Raw genomic sequence first — 20242 nt, forward strand, 5'->3', positions numbered from 1 at the left:
CATGTTCATTTCTGATTTCATCTTATTTATCTACTAAGCGTTCTTTTAACATGCCATTATTGGTCTTTGTACAACGACATTTATCTTCTGCATTTAACCACTCCATGGCTGAGAATACACACACACACACACACGCATGCACACACACACACACATAAACACAGGCAGCTTTGGCCTAACTGGAAGGTCACAGACTCGATCCTCATAATTGGCAGGAGAACTGTGCCATTGGGAATGAAGAAACAGCATTCAGTCCACAAATGAACTGTCCTTAAACAAAGCACCTAACTCTCAACTGCTCCTCGGGTGCTGGGGATGGTTGCTTGCCACTCTAGGTGTGTGTTCACTGCAGGTATTTGTGTGTGTGTCAGGGGCAGGGACATCTGGAGCAGCAGGCAGCCATCCCCAGCACCCATAAGCAGCTGGGGGTCAGGTGCCTTGTTCAAGGGCACCCCAACTGTGGCTTGAGGGAGGAGACAGCACCTTGGGGTGTGTCCATAACAATGATGTGTTTCTACATATTGCTGATGGTTTATCACCCAGACCTTAATAATAAATGACAGGCTTTTCTTTTGTTAATGTTTACAGAGCTCTTTCTATAACACCTCTTTAAGCATATAAGAAAGAGTTTGAATAGATTAGAAATACAGAGCCATCAGTGGGTGGGAGCTAGTTTAGTGTACGTAAAAAATAAATAAGAATCATAAAATACAAATCTTACGAATATCTGGGTTGCTTCATAGCATTGTATATGTTTTAATTTTGGAGATCTAATTAAAATACTTAAAGTATCTGTGGTGAAACTGTGTGGTTTTCATTATTACCAGCAAAAGCCTTGTTTGTTACTGTCAGACCTGCTTTCGCTTACAGACTGAAATTTGAGTTTTAACCCATTTATAGTTGGGTTTTGCCTTTCTCAAAGAGTGAGTTCTATTTTCAGTTCTAGAAAATGACTGTTATGCAGCATCAGCTCCATGTCATCAGAAAAACAAAGAACTGAAATGTAGATAGACATGAAGATCACACTGGAGCAGTTTGTATGATTTGCTTCTGAAGGTTTTGTTTTAAATAAAGTTGTCACATCATGACTTATTGTACTCTGTGGAAATGAAGAATATAACGTGTTTTAAATGCCTAAATATATAGAAATATGTCACAACGTATTCGCCTGTAAAATTTACCTTAGTAAAGTACAGAAGTCATAATAAACACAGAGTATTATGGAATTTTACGGATAGAAATAAATTATAAAATACATACATTATAAAATGTTAAGATTTGTAACCTTACAGATACTACTGAACAGTAATAGATGATAAATATGCTTGTAGATTCATTGATTCCCCTCACTTACTTTAGGTAAACCTGGAAATTCAGTGCATTTACACAGTCAAGACCCCAGATGTCCTGAAATTAACAGCGTGCTTGGATCAACAGAATAAGAACACACTTTTGGGAGGTTATACATAAACATCTCACAAACAATTGCCTATTGCAGTGTTCTGCAGTAAATTTTGCCAAAGGGCACTGGTTTTCCTAATTGAAAATAAACCAGAGCGCACAAAAAAACACCATCTATGTAAGCATGTTTAATTCAACAGATATTATCTTCACTCTCCATGCCCTGACAAGATTAGGAACTACCACTGTTAATTATTTGCTATGTGTTATGTCCCAAAAAATTAGTTTGGCCTGTAAGACCTGTGCATGGCCCATTTCTTACTGTAACATATTTCACAGTTCCATGTTCATTATAACAGTTTTCAAAAACAAAATGCAGACCAATTGAAAGCAGACTTTAAAATGAAAGAAAGACAAATATTTCATGAATGCAAAGCATGTCACCACCCCATAGTGGAGCAATGTCTACATTTCAGATTGTGAGCAATAGCACCTCTTGTGGTAGAAAAAAAGTAAAGGGGTATGTATGTGAGTGAGTGAATGAGAGAGTAAGAGAGTGAAGAAGATGGCTATAAGCCAGCTCTAAGACCTGTTTGAAATCTACCAGTACTGGTCGTAAAATTAGAATATCATGATGATATCAATACAATTTTCCAACAGGATTTGGCAGCTGCATACAGTGCCAAAGCTACCAGTGCCTTGTTTAAGGACCATGGTGTTCCTGTTCTTAATTGGCCAGCAAACTCGCCTGACCTTAACCCCATAGAAAATATATGGGGTATTGTGAAGAGGAAGATGCAATACACTAGACCCAACAATGCAGAAGAGCTGAAGGCCACTGTCAGAGCAACCTGGGCCCTCATAACACCTGAGCAGTGCCACAGACTGATGGACTCCACGCCACGCCGCATTGCTGCAGTAATTCAGGCAAAAGAAGCCCCAAACTAAGTATTGAATGCTGTACATGTTCATACTTTTCAGTTGGCCAGCATTTCTAAAAATCCTTAAGTAATATTCTACTTTTCTGAGATATTGAATTTGGGGTTTTCACTAGTTGTCAGTTATAATCATCAAATTAAAAGAAATAAACACTTGAATTATATCAGTCTGTGTGTAATGAGTATAATATACAAGTTTCACTTTTTAAATGGAATTACTGAAATAAATCAACTTTTTCATTACTTTCATATATATTTCATTATACTAATTTTATGACCAGAACCTGTAAAAACCAGGCAGTGTTCCTGAATAAAGAGCCATTTGACAGCTCAAAGAACGACTCCTACTGGTGAGCTGAGCTGACACTGAAAAGAGCTGAGATCTGTTTTTCTCTGTATTTACTGTAAACATAACAAAAGAAACAAACAAGCAAACCCTGGTGGGAGAACTTTGTATTTTGAAAAGATGGCCACTAGTTGATTTTGTTCAGTTAGTTTTGGCATCTTGGTTTACAGAGTGTGCAACATCGTGCTCTGACACTTGTTTTAAAAACACCATGACATTTACATTCATTGCTGTTGTACACATTACAGGCAAAACCATAAATCTCTAAAGCACCAGCACTAAACTAAACTGAGACTATTATGAAAAATTACAGGAGACAGATACTTGGCTGTGAGAGTGAGGGGCCCTTGTCCCCTAGAAACATTCTATGCATCCTGTATTTTCCCAATTAAACTTTTGATTCTTTTAATCCAGACTTTAGACAGACAAGAAGTTTACATTTAACTCTGTATTACTGAGAAATTACAGATGCTCACATGCTGATGGAATTAAAAATATTAATTTACAATACAGTGACCTAGCAAAGATAAACATGCACTACACTTTTTACCGTACCTTAGATGCATGTAACCATTTCATAAATGTGGTTTAACTCTTCTCCTCCTTGGATCACCACCTTAATGTGGTGGAGGGGTTTGCGTGCCTGCGTGAGCCTAGGAGCTATGTTGTCGGGGGCAGTAGCCCCTGGTAGGGTCTCCCAAGGCAAATTGGTCCTAGGTGATGGGAGAGACAAAGAGTGATCCATAAAGACACGGATGAAAAAGTTAATAACATGGACACAGCCTCCCTTGCCCGGAGCAGGGTTACCGGGGCCTCACCCTGGAGCCAGGCCTGGGGGAGGGGCTCCTTGGCGAGCGCCTCGTAGCCGGACTTTCACCTATGGGGTCCGGCCGGGCTTAGCCCGAAGGAGATACATGGGTCCACTCTCCCATGGGCCCACCACCTGTGGAAGAGGTAGTAATCCGGGTCTGGTGCATTGTGGATCGGGTGGCGGTCGGGGTCGGGGGCCCTGGCGTTCTGATCCTCGGTTACTGAAACTGGCTTTTGGAACATGGAACGTAAACTCTCTGGTGGGAAAAGAGCCTGAGCTGGTGCGCGAGGTTGAGAGGTACCGGCTAGATATAGTTGGGCTCACCTCGACACACAGTATGGGCTCTGGAACCAATCTCCTTGAGAGGGGCTGGATGCTCTTTTACTCTGTAGTTGCCCAGGGTGAGAGGCGTAAGGCAGGTGTGGGCTTACTCATAGCCCCCCAGCTTAGCGCCTGTACGTTGGGGTTTACCCCAGTGGACGAGAGGGTAATTTCCCTGCGCCTTTGGGTTGGGGAAAGGGCTCTGACTGTTGTTTGTGCTTATGCACCGAACAGCAGTTCAGAGTACCATGCCTTCTTGAGGACCCTAGAGGGAATGCTGGAGAACACTCATTCTGGGGACTCCATTGTTCTGCTGGGGGACTTCAACGCTCACGTGGGTAATGACAGTGAGACCTGGAGGGGCGTGATTGGGAGGAACGGCCCCGCTGATCTGAACCCGAGTGGTGTTCAGTTATTGGATTTCTGTGCTCGTCACAGTTTGTCCATTACGAACACCATGTTCGAACACAAGGGTGTCCACAAGTACACCTGGCATCAGGACACCCTAGGCCGCATTTCAATGATCGACTTTATAGTCGTATCATCTGACCTGCGGCCATATGTTCTGGACACTCGGGTGAAGAGAGGCGCTGAGCTGTCAACTGATCACCACCTTGTGGTGAGTTGGATCAGATGGCGGGGGAGGATGCCGGACAGACCTGGCGGGCCCAAACGTGTGCTGAGGGTTTGCTGGGAACGTTTGGCAGAGGAACCTGTCAGAAAGATCTTCAACTCCCACATCCGGCAGAGCTTCGACTGCATCCCGGGGGAGGCTGGTGACATTGAGTCTGAATGGACCATGTTCTGGACCTCCATTGTTGGGGTGGCAAAACGGAGTTGTGGCTGCAAGGTTGTTGGTGCCTGTCGTGGTGGCAATCCCCGCATTCGCTGGTGGGACCCCGGTGGGGGGGGGTGGGGGGGGGGGCTCGTCTATCACTGGGGCTGAAGTGGCCAAGGTGGTAGGGCCCCGGGGGTGGATGAGGTTCACCCTGGGTTCCTCAAGGCTCTGGATGTTGTGGGGCTGTCCTGGTTGACACGTCTTTGCAACATCGCGTGGACATCGGGGGCAGTGCCTCTGGACTGGCAGACTGGGGTGGTGGTTCCCCTTTTTAAAAAGGGGGATCGGAGGGTGTGTTCCAACTATAGGGGGATCACACTCAGCCTCCCCGGTAAGGTCTATGCGGGGGTACTGGAGAAGAGAGTCCGACTGATAGTTGAACCTCGGATCCAGGAGGAACAATGCGGATTCCGCCCCGGTCGTGGAACACAGGACCAGCTCTTTACCCTCGCTAGGATCCTGGAGGGTGCATGGGAGTTTGCTCAACCAGTCTACATGTGTTTTGTGGATCTGGAGAAGGCATTCGACCGTGTCCCTCGGGGTATTCTGTGGGGGGTGCTCAGGGAGTATGGGGTACTGGGCTCTTTGTTACGAGCTATCCAGTCCCTGTACAAACAGAGCAGGAGTCTGGTTCGTATGGCTGGCAGTAAGTCCGACTGGTTTCCAGTCGGAGTTGGACTCCGTCAGGGCTGCCCGTTGTCACCAGTTCTGTTCACAATTTTTATGGACAAAATTTCTCGCCATAGCCAAGTGCGGAGGGTGTCCGGTTTGGTGGTCTCAGGATCCCATGTCTGCTTTTTGCAGATGATGTGGTCTTGTTGGCTTCATCGGGCCAGGACCTCCAGCTCTTGCTGGGCCAGTTTGCAGCCGAGTGTGAAGCGGTAGGGATGAGGATCAGCACCTCCAAGTCCGAGTGCATGATACTCAGTCGGAAAAGGGTGGAGTGCTCTCTCCAGGTTGGAAGTGAGATCCTGCCTCAAGTGGAGGAGTTTAAATACCTCGGGGTCTTGTTCACGAGTGAGGGAAAGATGGAGCGTGGTATTGACAGGCAGATCGGTGCAGCCTCAGCAGTAATGCGGGCTCTGTACCGGTCCGTTGTGGTGAAGAGAGAGCTGAGCAGAAAAGCAAAGCTCTCGATTTACCGTTCAATCTACGTCCCAACCCTCACCTATGGTCACGAGCTTTGGGTAGTGACCGAAAGAACGAGATCGCGGGTACAAGCGGCTGAAATGAGTTTTCTCCGCAGGATGTCTGGACTCTCCCTTAGAGATAGGGTTAGGGTTCGGATGCCTCCTGGACGCCTTCCTGGAGAGGTGTTCCGGGCATGTCCAACGAGGAGGAGGCCCCGGGGCAGACCAAGAACACGCTGGAGAAACTATATGTCTTGACTGGCCTGGGAACGCCTCGGTATACCCCCGGAGGAGCTGGAGTCGGTGGCTGGGGAGAGGGAGGTCTGGGTTTCTTTGCTCCGACTGCTTCCCCCGCGACCCGGACCCGGATAAGCGGTGGATAATGGATGGATGGATGGATGGATGGTTTAACTCTTTGTTATGGACAGATAAAACACTAGTTAAACTAACTTGAATTGTTCCCCAACATGGTTAATTATCTTCTATGAAATGACTAAAACCCCACCTACTAGCCCAAAATAATTGTTTGACATGTATTTAAACCAATAGGCAGGTGAGAAATAAAGCAGCAAATAAAAAAAAGAGTGAGAAGGATTGGTGAAGTACAATTCAAACAACATTTACTACACCGTCATTAAAAAAATATTTATTTGTTTGTTTGTTGGTTTATTATTATTCATTTCATTTATTTTTTTTATTCTTATCACATCTAAATATTCTCCTAGGCTTCATCAACTCCTTGAAGGTAAAAAATGTGTTACCAGTGTAACAGCTTAAATGGTTGGTGGTCTTCCTCACTCAGGATGCTGGAAATGACTTGAGTAAATGTTGAGTTGAGTAAAAGATTTATCATTTATTTGTCTTAGAGGTTCTCAAATTTTTTTCTCACTTAAAGTGATTCATCACTTAAGGTGCTGGAGAACTCCAGATGTGATCTTTTGTAAAAGTAATGATTCATGTAAAATCCTTTCTCTGGTGTTAGGTCTTATATTCTATGATGGTGGCGAATGTATAGTGTGCGTGTGTGTGTGTGTGTGTGTGTGGTGTGTACCCTGCCTCCTCCATTGCTCTGCTCCCATTACTGTTTGTGAGAGACAGGAGCAGGAGCTGTTGTATGAGAGAGCTGCCTATTGTGACATCATCAATTTGACCTTTACGAATATTCCACCATATACTTCTATGGGGGGAAATTCATACAATTATGTTACGAAAACTGTAAATCGGATCTGTCTGAAATTTGATGTGATGGGTTCCAATGTGCCCAGGTCTCACCATGTGAAATCTTGTGAAATTGACTGAGTTAGAGCAGTCTGAAATTTAGGCCAAGGGAATAACTCAGACTTTGAACGATTTTATTCCTAAATCCAAAGTTGGATTGCTTCAAAAAGCACAAGCAACCAAAATGCACCATATTAAGTAAAATGCATCTTATGTACCTTACTCTATACTGTATAAACATCAGTTAATTTATAATGTAATGCTCTATGTAGGCTGAAGTGAACTGTTTGAGACTTGGCCTAAGTGAGCTCTCCTGGCTCCTTGCTGAACACAGATTAAATTTACATTAAGGAACATAGACATGTGTTTTATCAGTAACTTTGTTTTGGCAATAGACCATACTTGCAAAAGGTTTAATAAAACATTTATGCTTCTGTTCAAAAAGAAGCAGTAGCTGGAATCACTTGTCTCTGAAGAAGAATATGTGGGTCTTCACCCTCCCAGCTTGGCAACATTGTATGATTTAGAGAATCCTAGCTAATGCGGAAATGGCAATTATTAAATTGGAGAGGAAATTGGGGAAAAAAGGTAAAATGGCTTGCCAGAAAATTGCACTCACTCCTCTCAGTCCTCTCTCCTCTCAGTTCCCTTAGTCACCCCTAAATGAGGCAAAAAAAGAGCAATATTTGCAATTTACAACTTTACTACTTCAAGGCAGCTGCCCCTCCCTCTGTTTTACCTTGTTTCTGTACTGTATCTCCACTCTCCCTCCTCATGTTTTATATTAGTGTAATGCAGAGTGTGGACATACCTCATTTCTAGCTCGGTGCTACTTCAAAGAATTAGAAGCAAGCCTCTGAAGTACCTGTGAAATGCTTTTTCAACAAATGTGCTTTGATACAAGATGGACCTAAGAGGAAATCCTGCCCCTGGGAATGAGCAGATCCAATGAAAAGCACACTGGCTTTATTTGCAGGGGGTGGTGGGACTGACCCAAACACTTTTGTCCACAACAAAGAAAAGCTAAGGCACTTCTGAGAAGTGGAATTCATTATAGTTTCTGATTTTTTCTAGTGCTAGTAACCTTTATTATTCAGAGAGAACCTGCTGAGTCTGGGGCTCTTTTTCTCAGATATAATGTAGCAAATAGAGCAGGCTTATTTACAGGCCTCCTTATACAGCTCTCATTAAAACACTTACAGTGCTGTAAAAATAAATATACACTTTTGTGTGACCTGGACCTTTCAATTTATTTAAAGTAGTATTAAATTGAAATTTTAAAGATATCTGGCAGACATTCAACACCTGTGGTGCAGTTAGCTTTACACAGCACTAACTGATAATAATGTTTCCACAAGTCTATATATTTTACATTAGCACTTAGCACATTAGTATTATTTTATGAATGCTAGAAACAGAAATGTTGGTGTTTTCGGAAAGAGAGCAGTGCGGTCCATGCAGACAATTTGCTAACATTATTACCAGCATAAAAGAGTGGTTTTGATGGGCAAAATAGACTTTAGGGCCAAAAATGAAGAAGTGGGAAATAAAATGACTGAAAAGGAGCTTAGCACTGAACTCAGGCCAGCTCTGCGTGTGTTTTCAAAAGGGGAGCCGAATGCAATGTGGTAATAAACCAATAATATAAAAAAAATAACGCCATTATATCGTTTTCATAGATTGTTCTTGTCAACAATGCATAAAGATTTACTGAAGCCAGGGATTCTCTGCTCTAGCTGCTAGACACTCCCAATTCCCCATCCCCCACAGAAGCTGTTCTCTGTGTAAAAGGCATAACGAGGGTGAGCAAGACAGACTTAGTGGCAGTCAAAGACATGCACTTGTAGATTACAGTTTAACTAACTTACTACTCAGTCTTTAATCTCTATTACATTTTCTATCACTGTTCCATTATTTACTGAGCCATGCTATGTCTAAATCAGAATGAAATTTTGTGAGACCAATGACAACAGTGAGTGCTTAAAAAAATTACTGTCCAAAAGTGTGTGATATGTGAAGCTGGCAAGTACATACCTTTATACCATGAAATATACCATTGTGTAAATTGTTAATGTCTCAAGTCTTTGCTCTGACAGTTAACAATCCATTCCAATGAAGATCCTTATGTCTGCTCTCATGTCTATAATTTGGAATATGACTATACTCTATGGTCCAATATGTGCAAACAATCCAACAACGGGGGTTAATAAGTACACAACGTGATGCAATTAATCACAATGATGTTTCATTTTAAAAATCATCTGACACATTTTGTTTCAAAATCTTAGTTTCATAAACTGAGGCTGCAACACATAGGACAGACAGAGGAGGCTTGCTAAAGCTTTTCAAGCCAAGCCCTGAGCCGCAGGAACAGAGGCGGCTCTGAGGACACGAAACTCTTATCACTCACTTGGGCTCATTACTTGTCAGCATCTTCCTTAAAAATATGCCTGCAAACGATGTCATAATGAGAAAGTTGTGGAATTAAAAACAGAGGAAAATCACAGAGACTGGTTTGCACTGAGCTGAAAAGCTGTGCTTTGTTTTAGTTTAATCATGCTGGTGTATGTTAATCAAAGGTCTGAGAGCCAACCTTCTCCTGTTTCTATACTGTCAGAAAAACTGTCACTGTGGTGGAGCCCTCAACGGTACATACTCTGTACCTTTAATTAGGGAACGTAATTGTACCTCATTCTATTACAATTGTAGATTTTAAAATGGTGTTTATTTTATATGCTTCATTTAATCTCCAGGGCTTTTTTACATAGTTCTGTAATGAAGGTTTAAAAATAATCACTTCTCCTTCTGGAGAAGAGGAATAATGTACCTTTAGGGAACACAAACGGACTTTAAAGCTAATGTTCAACTTTTCAATGTACAATTACCCTATTTGTACCTTTAGTGACAATAATGTACCTGTACGTACCTTTCATTTGAGTGTGTAGAGTTCTCGTTCCTGGTGAGATGGTCAGTGACAAATATAAAAAAAATATATCTTATATACCTTACAAAATAACATACTTTTATAGACATAGGATGGATGTTAATATACCATACTTTACCTTTGCTGTTCTTTTAGCTACAATATGCAGCCGCATATGAGTTAAACACACACGCCCCATGCACATTATTGTGTTGCTAACGTTTCAGGAGTATATTTGTGGTTTGGAACTATATGTTATGAAATGGTAGCAAAGAGATTATGTACAATTTGTCTGTATGTGTCTGAGGTTGGTATCAGGTACCGATAACCATTTATTACTAGAAAAACTACTCTGCACAACTCATTCCACAGGGTTTGGATGAATCCCACAAACCAAGATCGGCGGGCTTTATACTCCTCTAGCTGATGCTGATGCTCATTTCATGCTTTTCTGTGGAGATAATACAAAGTGTGTGTAGGTGTGTGTCTATTAAAGCACTATTAAAGCTGGGTGTCCACAATAGAGGAACATAAAGTTGCTGAATTCACTAAAACTTTCAAATATATAGTGTATTCCCCTAGCCCCTTGTTCTAAATAGATAGTGGTTTTATAAAGGCAGATAAAATAAGTTTAAGATGATGTTTATTGTGAATATAGTAGAAAAGACAAGTTTTGCCAACACAAGCCCTCTTGTTTGCAAGTGTCCTACATCGCTGTCCACAAGGGAGCCGAATGAAGCACACAATGCTGGGGATATTCTGGGTCATAACAGCATGTGCCTCCTTCTTACGGCTTCTGAAATAAGATCCTATAACTTTAAAAAAGAGGAGCAATTATCATGGCAAATGGAAGAAAGAGTTTTAGAGTGCACTATAGTTTAAGACAGAAAACATGCTGCAGAAACACATGATGCCATATAAAAAGACTACAGCCTACTACTGTACTACAGTAAGAAATAGTGAGGAGGCGGTTGAGAGGAGGAGGAGGATACACAGACGCTTCAGTCTACAGACAATTGTGAGCCTTCACTGCCATTTAAATGTCCACAGTGTGGTGATTAAAGCAGAGATTATTGTTTAGTGCAATGCCAAGGTGTTTGGCAGCTTTACTCACCTTTACCCTCTCTCCACTGATAAGGGTTGGACCGTGATAAGCCGTGGGACGGAGTATGGGAATTCTTTGTTTTTTCAAGCCATGAGTTGAAGGTGATTATTATAAAATGCAGAAGGTGTGTATTTATGGGTGTCTGAGAGGGTGTCATTGTCACAGATGTCAGAGACGGCTGTATATTTCTGGATAATATGTGTTTGTTTTCTCGGTAATACTGAGCATGAGGCTTTTTTTTTTCAGATGTCAGGCTGTGTTTATTGAAGTGCCCAAACAAGGAGGGTTTGGACAATAAACTTCAATAAAATGTTACTGATTTAGTAATCAGAAATATATCATCAGTGTCCAGTAAAAATATATTACCATTTTGTGGATTTTGAGTTTATTACATCATTTGAACACAGAAGCTGTCCTTCACATTGTGTGAAATTTGGACCTGAGGAATGGATTAATAGAAATGCTCCAATATTACTAGGAGTAATATCTTTTTACAGTGACTTTTATTGAAAGTTTAAAAGCTTTTTTTCCTTCTCTTTTACAGTTCTTATTTGAGACTCATGTTTATTTATTGGACAGTGACGATATGCTTTAGTTGTACACAATTGTATGAAATATATTTTTTGTTCATTTACATAAATCTCTGTAATATTTACAGAGAACACACCTCTGTACAATGTAAGGTAAAGTGACTCTGTATTTGTGGAATTTAACACAATGAGGAAAATAATAAAACATAAAATATGTCCCATGCAAAGTTCATTCATTCATTCATTGTCCGTAACCAATTATCCAGTTCAGGGTTGTGGAGGGTCCGGAGCCTAGCTGTAATCATTAGGAGCAATGTGGGAACACACCCTCGAGTTATTGCACATATTTGCATTCCATACTTTATATTTTTAATTCCCAGTATGTAAAGCAAATAAAGAGAAATTACACAATATATTGCTAGGAAAAAAGCCATTCTTGTAACTAAAGTGGATAACAGTGCTACCCTCCACATAGCAGTCTGTAGTTTGAGTCCCCACTAGAGCAATCAAACCACATTAAACCAATAAAAGTCTTTGTTTAAGACTCCTAATTCTGCATTCATCTACAGCATTAACATCTGATTACACTACATTAGATCAGAATTATAAGCTTCTCTAAGAACATCTGCCAAATGCTGTAAATGTAAATGCAGTGTCTGGGTAAATGTGGCCGCAGCATCATCACTGACACTTTTGTTTATATGCACTCTGCAAGGGATACAGAAATGCTGTAACTAATGTGTGGATGATATTTAAATACAATTTTTCCCAGAGAGTGTGTGATAACTGAGGCAAAGACTAGCTCCTGGTGGTGATTCAGTTCAGATGTGTGGCACTCAGAGAGATGACACTTCGTCAGGACACATTGCACACTTTGGAATAAGGAGAGAAGCATAGCTGCTATCTGGTCAGTGCAGGTTTTTAGTACATTTAAGCATTTACTTTCTGTCAGGTACTTTCTGTCAGGTTTTTAGGAGGACACACTCAGTGACTCTCATTCAGGGTTCAAATATGAGTATGCATGCTCTCTTTTTTTAAAGGCTACAGAGAATAAAATATATTTTATCTTTCCCCTCATTTGGGAGCAATTTGAGGTCTACCAAAGATTTCTGAACAGTGTTAAAAGCATTTTGCAGGTCATACATGGCCTGGTTTACAAAGGAAGCCCAAATGACTGTGTCATTAGCATAAAAGTGCAATCTGCAGCAGGGATCCAATTTCATTAATGCAGAAGGTGAACAGTCCTGGACCCAATATGGAGCGCTGCAGGACTCCATTAGTGACCCCTAAGAACTTCAATTGTGAGCCACCCGAAGCTATATGCCGATTTCTATCAGAGATGCACTTCAGAGACCACTTATAAGCCGTTTGAAGCAAAAACAAGAGGATGGCTCATGCCATAGGGAAAAACATGATGTGTTAAATGCTTTTAAAAGATTGATAAAGTTACAACATTATTAACAGCAAATGTGATGCAATTATTGTACATCTACTATCAACCTTTGCAGATAATTCTGCAAGAGATGAGCCTGGAAGTTCTGAAATGAGATCGGCAGCGTCTGCCTACGTCAAAGTACCCAGCTGCTCTCTAGGTGTAGTAGCAAATCGTGATATTACTGTTTAAAAATCAAATTTCAAAGCCCCAACTGTGTCCAGAATTGAACACCCCTTATAATGAGTTCATTCAGTTACTTCAAGGAGCCCTATTTTTTTTACACGGATGTTGGACTGTGCACAGACAGCTTTTATAATGCTCATAGAGAAGCATGAAATGAAAGGGGATGCTTGGGAACACCATGTTCAATACCAAGTGTTGGCTAGACAGGTATAAAAGTCCCTATTACTTGCCTGTGGAGCGATGGAACTGACAGTGATTGAACACCATTCAATACTCTCACGGCTGAATGTCATCATATCCTCTCAGACATGTTTAAAGCGACATCTAGTTTAAAGCTTCCAAGAAGAGTAAAGGTCATTGCAGCAGCAAAAGAGGCCAAACTACCTATTGATACACTTGATTTTAAAAGGAATGTTGGAAAAACCAGTCTAATGGTGTAATGTGCCACCTCCACTATTATATGAAAGAGTAGCAACTATGGAACCAAAAAAAAAAAAGAATTGAGCACCAAATCCAGTGCTTCTACTTTTTGGTGTCGGGGCTTGGCTCAGAGATTCATGGATGGATGACAGGACTTGGAACACAAACCCTGCACACTCTGAATCAGGCTTTATCTCGCTGTATGCCTCTGCCTTGGCTTCTCCCTGGCCTTCTGGCTCACTTTCAGTCATCCTTAACTGCCCTTCATTCTCTTCTTTCTCTTTTGCCTTCTCACTGCCACTGTCCTATATCCAATTGCAAAGCAATAACATAATCACCACAGACACAGACACACACACACACACACACACACACACACACATTGTAGTTCAATACAAAATGAGCAGCATAGTAAATTAAATAAAGAACTTTGTTTTTTAGCCTAGTTTAACCAATCCTAGTAAGGCTTAAACGGGAAATAGCATGAGGAAAATATAAATCACATTTGTCAGTGAATTAGCACATTTGTGATCTGGAGCCTCCCTACCCACAAACAAAACCACCCAGTCAGTGGTTTGTGGGCTGCATACGTCTGAAATCATGGGATAAACTGAGTTAATCTGATTGAGTGTTGTGAGAGCTCAACGATGAGGTTAAAAAGGAGCAAAATGAGCGCTGAGAAATATGAGTGCTTATGAAATATCGGGAAAACAAGAATGGAGAAAAAAGAAAACCAAGCGAATATCACTAAACACACACATTTCTGCTTCTTTCTCCTCCTCGCAATGAAATGAAATGTGGCTCATTCTCATTTAAAGGAACAGATGCTGAAATCTGTCATTCTAACAGGGATGTTTAGACAGGGGGGAGAACGCTGCTGGGGTGTTTAATCCTTGTAATATTGTGGCCAAAGCATGTGACAGACATTTCGTTAAGGCCCCAGGTATGGAATGGGGGTATAATATGCTTGTTTTAAGTAATATTTGTAGGAGGTGGGTATGATTATTGATGTAATCACTGGCTAACACTGGCTCAATCCTCTCATTTATAAGGATTGATTTTGGTTAAATTGATGTCTACCCACACAGCAGCCTAATGAGGGAGCAAGACAGCTCATTACATATTGAGACACATCCATTGTATCTACAGAAACTCAGAGCAACTGTTTGAAGTGTATTTCTCAACAAAGCACTGTGTGAATAACACTGATGTGTAGCTTTATTTGATTCTGGTGGACATACACAGCTGCAGGGAAATTAGGTGTTTCTGCCACAGAAAAAGTGTGGTTGTGGATGTGTGTGCATCTGTGTAATGTAGCTGCTGTGACTGTGAATATGTGACAGTTTCCGTGTGCAAATAGCAAATGCAGGAAAAGCAAATGGCAAACAAAAATGCGTTTTCCACACAAAACCATGAAAATCCCCATTGTGCACAAAGAAATCTTAAAAAACAACAACATGAATTTAACACTGGGGACATCTGTTAGATGTATAAACTTGGGGAAGAGGGAATGTTTTTAATGTCTTTTCATGCCAGCTTTTGTTCTCATGTGTAAGATTCTTCGAACATGGAAATCAACCTTTAATGGTAACAGAAAAAATGAATTAATTTTCTGAAACCGCTTCTTCTTGTACAGGTTTGTGATGGGTCTTGGGCCCACCCAGAATCACATCCTGGACAAGTTACCAGACAATCATAGGATATTGCACATTCAAACTTACAGACAATTTTGTACAGCTAGTCCACCTCCTTATGTGTTTATTGGGCAGTGGAAGGAAAACAGAGCACCTGGAGGAAACCCATGTAGACACAGGGAGAACACCCCAAACTCATCACAGGCAGTGACCTGAGGTGGAGTTCATACCTGATCTGTGGTGGGTCTGTGGGTACTGATCATTGAAGGACAGGGGGAAATAGGGATAGAACTGCACAGTGCTTCTTTACTACTCTCTGAAACAATCATTCAGACATTCCACAGTTCATATGCAACTTTTACAACCTCTATAGAACAGAAGTGAAGTGAAAAATACCTGCCCACAAAATTAGGACACCATGTCAAAACCAAGCATCAGAAGGGTAAAGGCCACATTGATATATAGAGCAGTGGAATTGTACTCTCTGACGATCTGACTGATCAGCATGTCCTGAGAACTGGATCAAAGCTATGAACAGAGATAACTAGCTAATGTTAGCTAATCAAATTAGCTGATACGTACCAGTAATGAATCTAAATTAAATTAGCATCTCACACTAAAACAGAGAATTAATTCACTGTGGTGTTTTCTTTCTAAATACAGCAACTGCTATTCAGTCAATAGTTTTTTTGGCTCACAGATGTGAAAAAGCCACTACACTGAGGATTAAAATGAGTTGTTCACTGAACTGTGTTCTTCCCCAAATCAGATCATATCAGGAAAACCCATCACTACAAATACTCTAACTCAGAGAAATTGTTTTATCAAATCAAACCTGTATCTATCAGATGTGATGTGAATTATTATGGAATTTCATTGTGCTGTTTGCAAAGAGACAAAGATAGTATGTGTTCCTTTTAAAGAGGTCAAACTATGAAATTGTGCAGCCTACTTTACATTTTGAAAAAGTGAAAGTAGCACAGATTGTTTCACCACTTTTAGAGCTTTCTAAGCACTTTCACAGGTACCTTGGATTTCCGTAGATCTAATGTAATCACAAACGCTGTGTGTGGGTATAATATATATATATATATATATATATATATATATATATATATATAGCAATTTATCTGAGCAGTAAGTAACAACACATTTTCTGCTTTTATTTAAAAAAGCTTTTGGTGTATTTACATTCTTGTGTTTATTTCAAGTAAATGTAATTTTATTCATGCACCAGGTTTATTTAGAAGGAATACATTTTATAAATAAATTAGTTTTTAAATTAGTAATACATTTTTTAATTTAAATAATAGTAATCTAAAGCACAATACTGTATGATGAAACAGATGACAAAATTTTGAGGATTGTTGAAAAGTTTGGGCTGCTAGGAAACAAAATGTATCAAATAGGTGACGATCCTGGTGAAAACATACAAAACATTTGCAAGTTCACTAGCTATACAAAGAAACTGAGTTAGGTCCTGTCCATTGTATGAATAAACTGTAAAGACAATAAACCCAGTGTGATTCAGTTTTGATGTATTACACATTTCTTAATAACGTAAACAATGGCCATCAGAGTGCATTATGTAGTCTTTTCTTAAAAGCTGAAATCCGACATGTCCACTGTAAAACAGATAAATATGTGAGAAATGATCTGAAAGAATGATAGAAAGATTGACAGCATCGAACTACGTGAGACTATCAGGCTGCTATCGGGATGTTCACTAAATAGTGTAAATTGTGATATTAGTATTCAGGCGTGGTTAATCAGTGCCACAGGGCTCGGCCTTCTGAGTTGGTAATGGCTACAATAATAAGCTCAGATAGATACTATCATTATTATTTATTTCGGATTATGGCATATCCACATTCTTATTCTGGACTAACGAGAGGAGATTGCATTGGATATTCTCACTGGGTCTGTGGGTTGCTGAAGGGAACTTTGCCTTGGCGAGAGGCTCATGAATCTTTGCTAATGTGAATATTATTGTTCCTCGTATCTTATCATACATCTCGTGTAGCCTGCATTGCGTACGCACTATTGCTCCAGGGCTTCAGATACGGCAATTACAAATAGCGATAATTAGATCATTATCTACTTCTCATGATTCAATTCATTGTATATGTACAAATAAAGCTATTTTCCCAAGTTTCTATATGGAAATCATTACTGCTCTGGAAAAAATGAGGGAATGATCTGATACCAGAATAATAAAGGCCTAACCTAGTGCTGCCTCAGAGGATTTTCTCTTTTTTGTGGGGAGCGTCTCTCTCAATCTGTGAAGGAACAGAGTAACATTCAGGGAAAAGCAGCAGAATTCTGCTCTCCATGTACCCATACCTGTCATCTGTAACTTCCTTTTTAAAGTCGTCTCCCTTTCTCGGCTCCTTTGAGCGCAATGGGCTGACACCATTCAGTCAGTAGCTGCTGTAATTGATCTTAAGAGAACAATCTCCCTCCCATCTCTCAGCAAGCAGCTGCAAAAGACCAGACCACAGTAGGAACAGGTGAAGTGACGGAGGAAGCTCTCTACTAAGAACCATTGTAAATCCACTGAAGTTGACATGCTCCTTTGAATTTGCTCAGCTCTTCAAGTAGGAAGGTAATTTGCCCCTGTTCATTCACTGCAAACTCACTTCCCTCAGTGCATCGCAAGCTAGAGATCTGAGGTCATTCCTGCTTTCTACTTCTGAGCTTAAATACAGGGCTGTACTCACTGCATTGTATGCCATTGATAGGAAAGAGGTCTGTTTTTGTTGTTTTTTTCTTCAACACAAAGAACTGAGTTAAAGTCAATTGCTATGTTTCTATCACTCTATAAAAGATGCATAAGGTTTATTCAAGGTGTATTCAAAGGGAATTCAGCACATACTTATTCATTCATTGTCTGTAACCGCTTATCCAGTCCAGGGTCATGGTTGGTCCGTGGCTTACCTGGAATAACTGTGCGCAAGGCGGGAACACACCCTGCAGGGGGCACCAGTCCTTCACAGGGCAACACACACTCACACATATGGACACTTTTTTGAGTCGCCAATCTACCTACCAACCAGAGGCGATTGCTCTAAGACTCCAAGGGAAGCTCAGCTTCCCCTAAAATTTAAAAAAATAAGTGATCAAATATATACTGTTGTGTGTACATGTCATTGAATAAATGTGCACTACAACGCGCTCAACTTTTGTTCAGAATCAGCTTCTTATCACTGATAAAGACGCGGCTTTCCTCTCAATCATTCCCTTCACGGTGCTTTAAACAGTGAGGACGCTGAGCGTCCACAGAGTTCAATAGCGAAGCAGCGAAGTGCAGCGAAACGAGACGAGTCACTGCATAAATGCTGGGCTTTGTCCCGCCCATCGGACGCTCAGCGTCTCTGGGAGTCTATGAGGCAGTGGGCTGGCCTCGGCTGGCCCGGACGCTCAGCTTCTGCATGATGATTGGATGATCTGTCTGAGGCTGAATCCCTTTTTGATTGACAGCGAAATGAGCGAATCAGCGATCCTTTGGTGTAAAGATCCGTGGGAGCAAAGGCGGACACACTTCACATGGGCCAAGGCCGTTTAAGCAGCCTAGCTCTGCTGGCCAATGAGAGGACACTAGTCAAGTCCCTGGAAAAGACGCCTTGTTGGTACGACAGGGTCACAGATAATTTTCTTGAAAAGGAACGGAGGGTAGAATTTACGTATAAATAATCTGACACATTTTATGATGTAGGCCGAAATTGAACTTCCCCTCCTTGAAAGACCAACATCCGCCACTGCTACCAACGTTTTTTTTTTGGACTGTGGGAGGAAACCAGAGCAAACCCACGCAGACATGGGGAGAACAAACCAAACTCCTCACAGACCACCAGGAGTGGGACTCGAACCCTCAACTCCAGATCCCTATAGCTGTGTGACTGCAACACTACCTGCTGCGCCACCATGCAGCCGTATTTAGCACATACTTAGTTTAATTGACTTGAAATGTTTGAACACTGCAGCTGTCCTTCACACTGTGTGAAAAATTCATAAAATCTTATTATACTGACTTTCACTGAAAATTATGTTTTTTTCCTTCTCCAGTAAAGTTAATATTTTGCTGCTCTGTGATTGGTCAGAGGATGAGGATTGTGCATTTTGTTTAAGATCAAAAAGAGACAAATACAGCTGTATAATATTCCGTTTGTATTGTAGAAGGTTCACTGCAGGTTTTCAGTGATTCAGAACTAAATCTGTTTCATTTGCTGATGTGTTGGGAAGGGTATTTTTAATTTTACCTGAGTATAACTTTTTCTGATGTAGAAATCTGTTTAATTGAGCTTGGATTAGTTCTTCTCTACCCTTCAATATATTGAAAATGCCAAATATGTGTGAGTTGATGGTTGTTAACAAAAGTCAGATAAGAGTCTTACTTTCCTTTCTGGTTCCCTTGGTTGTACATGACTCTGTAGCCATATGTATCCAAGTGTCAGTCATCACTATAAAATTATCATTTTAAATATTTTGAGGAAATTGAAAGTTGAAAAAGAAAGTTGATGGTAAAACTTCTGTGATTACAAACAGCAACACTTTGAGTCCATCTATTGACAATACATCTCTGTAACCACTCCCACACTCACACCTGTGGACAATTTTGCATAGCCAGCCCATCTACCAGTGTGTCCTTGAATTGTGGGAGGAAACTGCAGCACCCAGAGGAAATCTAAAACTCCTCACAGACAGAGACTGGAAGTGAGGATCGACCCGAGACCCCGTAGCTGTGTGGCAGCAATTATGTCGTCCCACTGCGGCTGTCTTCAAAGAGAAGCTCTAAGTTTCACACAGGTTTTGCCTGGTGGCCTATTAAGCGTTAGAATTCATCGAAAGGGCATTATTTATAAGGATGTCCTGAATTAACTTGCACACTTGCACTTGTTTACACACTCAACAAAATTTCACAGTTATTCACAGTGCAACCAACAACAAAGGAAGCCTCATGCCTCTTTTATACACTGGTAGAAGACACAATATCACAAAGAAAGCTCTGG

At 41.0% G+C, this 20242-nt stretch overlaps 1 protein-coding gene across 2 annotated transcripts in view; it reads right to left on the reverse strand.

Moving 5' to 3' along the window:
* The window catches only part of grm4 (glutamate receptor, metabotropic 4), a 217397-nt gene that overhangs the window by 140515 nt on the left and 56640 nt on the right, over nt 1–20242 (reverse strand). The gene's annotated exons all lie outside the window — the stretch shown is intronic.

The sequence above is a fragment of the Hoplias malabaricus genome, chromosome 3 (assembly GCF_029633855.1).
Source record: "Hoplias malabaricus isolate fHopMal1 chromosome 3, fHopMal1.hap1, whole genome shotgun sequence".
Taxonomy (NCBI): domain Eukaryota; kingdom Metazoa; phylum Chordata; class Actinopteri; order Characiformes; family Erythrinidae; genus Hoplias; species Hoplias malabaricus.